Source organism: Penaeus vannamei, unplaced genomic scaffold (genome assembly GCF_042767895.1).
Source record: "Penaeus vannamei isolate JL-2024 unplaced genomic scaffold, ASM4276789v1 unanchor958, whole genome shotgun sequence".
Taxonomy (NCBI): domain Eukaryota; kingdom Metazoa; phylum Arthropoda; class Malacostraca; order Decapoda; family Penaeidae; genus Penaeus; species Penaeus vannamei.
The window spans coordinates 12,501-15,000 of NW_027213962.1; the positions used below are offsets into that span (position 1 = coordinate 12,501).

Genomic DNA, 2,500 nt, shown 5'->3' on the forward strand with positions numbered 1-2,500 from the left:
AAAGGAACATCGAATGCTTGATTTTTACTTTTCCTAATCTTATAAGTAGAAAAACAACAACAACAATAACAAACAACAATAATAATAATAATAATAACAACAACAATACCAATAACAATGTTCATAATAATAAAGAGAAAAGAACTGCAAACTTTTTATCTTACCTTTGGCAGTATTTGTGACCAATCTGGAGGCATCGCCAAAGGTATTGCTGTGAAGTTCTAACCGAATGCTGCCCGCACCGTCACTTTTGAACGACTTTGCTAATGCGTCCGATATCACAATACCACTGGGCAAGCTGGACCCTAAGACAATGTTGGTGCTATCACTGCTGCCCGGCCGTGCGTCCGTCACCTGTGCGTCTCTCACCAGCGTGGTGGTTGTGGAGGGGTTGATACGGATAGGTTGCGTGGTCGAGTTTCTGACCCCTGCGATGGCCACATTACTTAAGGTTATAGTTTGAGTGTTGGACAAGCCATTTTGCAAGCTGACAACAACAGGAATGTGGTTCTTGCTCCCACCAGTGTCCAGTTGCAGCACGTTCCCCACAATATTGATAGCACCATCGTTTGTCTTTACCTTTTTATTTTTATTTTTGGCACTCGTGATAGGTGTAGCATTATTTTTTAGGGCGTCTGGCTGTGTGGGCCGCTTAAGCGTGGCCGCCAGCGCACTGCTGTTCACGATGCCCATACTGTTGCCAACATGGATGTGGCCATTGTATCCCGTGCTTACACTGATGCCATCCTTACTGGCTGAGCCTGACGGCACCGTCAACTGCAGCTTCTTGGCTAGCAGCGGCTTCACGTTGACAAATCTCTCTTGTGTACCACCAATGTTTAAAGTATTGCTAATACTAGAGTCACTGAGAACAGAGGCTGGGTGCGGCTTTTTCAGGGCATTTCGGAATGCACTGCGCAACAGGTCAGCACGGTGGTCTGTTGCCAGGTGGCCACCCAATCTTCTGCAGTTATATGAACACGTCTGGAAGAGAGCAACCATGAATTAGGTATTTTATCATTTCATAACAAACTTTTTTTTCTTATCATTGGAAGTCTAAACCTGAATTTACCCAAATAGAATATCAGAAAATCTAACAGAAGAAGAATATACTGGTATAATTGTAAAACTGGAAGAAAGAGAAAACATCAAATTTAACCTAAACCAATTAAAAATTGAAAATCCTGATCCTTCCATTTCCTGTTTATAGTACTACTGGTGCTTAGCAATGATAACAATAATCAATTGTACAAAAAAATCACTCCAGTAACTTACAGCGAGAGGTTTGGGAGGCTCACGGACATAAAAATTATCGGCAGGTACGAGAGCCGGAGCAATCCTGGGAGTGGGCGGCCAGTATGCAGGAGAGGGGGGCGTGGCATGGATGTGCGACGGGGTGCTGGGAGGATCCATGGGATGGTGTAGGGTGGGGTTGGGAGAGGGGTCGCCCGCTGCCACTAGGGTGGGTGCGGAGCCCCCCAGGGTTTTTACCAGGAGTGGGGAGGTAGCCGCAGCTCCCCCCACCACCATTCCTCCGCTGCTGGTGGTGGCCATGGCCGGCCCGCGGGGAGGGGTGCCCTGCAACACACAGTCACATGCCAACCAACACAACACACACCACAACTTGCCGCACTCTCTAAGGGAGCTTAGAGAGTGCGATCATGTAATGGGAAAATAATTTTAGAAAAAAAGTAATAAGTATTAATATTTCAAATATGTATGCACAATCACTGAAGTATGTATGCAAAGGTACTTCCTCTCTGTGACTAGCAGCGGAAACTACCTAAAAAGGTACAATTGTAAAAATATACATATAGAAGATGAGAAAAAGAGAATGAGCCAAGGCTGAGAATCTTAAAGAAAAAAAAAAAAGAGAAAAAAAAGGGGGAAAAAAAAATTTGAACTTTAAATGCTGTGCTCAGAGACTGGCCCGCAGCGAGCATTGTCATCCAAGCACGACCAATGCATACTGTATTAGCAGAGGATGTTGGAGAGGCCACAACACTGGCTGGCAGGTGAGATGCACCAGGTGACTGATTACGGCATCAAACAAGAGCACACCAAGCAGGATGGGCACTCTCGGGAAGTGGCGCACGCAGCCGCACTTACCTGAATCTGGCCTGCTGCTGCGTCGGGCGGTTTGGCAGCCCGTGTCTGTGCCTCTTTGGCTGCTCGGTGCTCCAGGAGCAGGTCATCAAACTTTTTGGACCTCCCAGGCACAGCACGGCGCAGCGATAGCGAGTGCGTCTTGCAGGTAAGAGAGCGCGTGCAGGGCTTGCCTGTCTCAGCTACCACCACCCCGCAGTGTACCTCTGGGTCGTACTCGCGGTCCTTGAGTGGTAGTAGCTTCCTCTCGCCTGGCTTCTTCTTTTTGTTGGATTTTTTGGGCGAGGGCGTGGGGGGCACCGGAGCGTGAGGGTCGTGTTTGCTGCTGGTTGTAGTGTGCTGTGTGGGTGTGTGTGTGGGAGTATGAGAAAGGTGTAACTCTTGAGTGGGTGTG

At 47.8% G+C, this 2,500-nt stretch overlaps 1 pseudogene; it reads right to left on the reverse strand.

Moving 5' to 3' along the window:
* LOC138861130 (uncharacterized) overlaps positions 1–2,500 on the reverse strand; it is a 5,255-nt pseudogene that overhangs the window by 565 nt on the left and 2,190 nt on the right.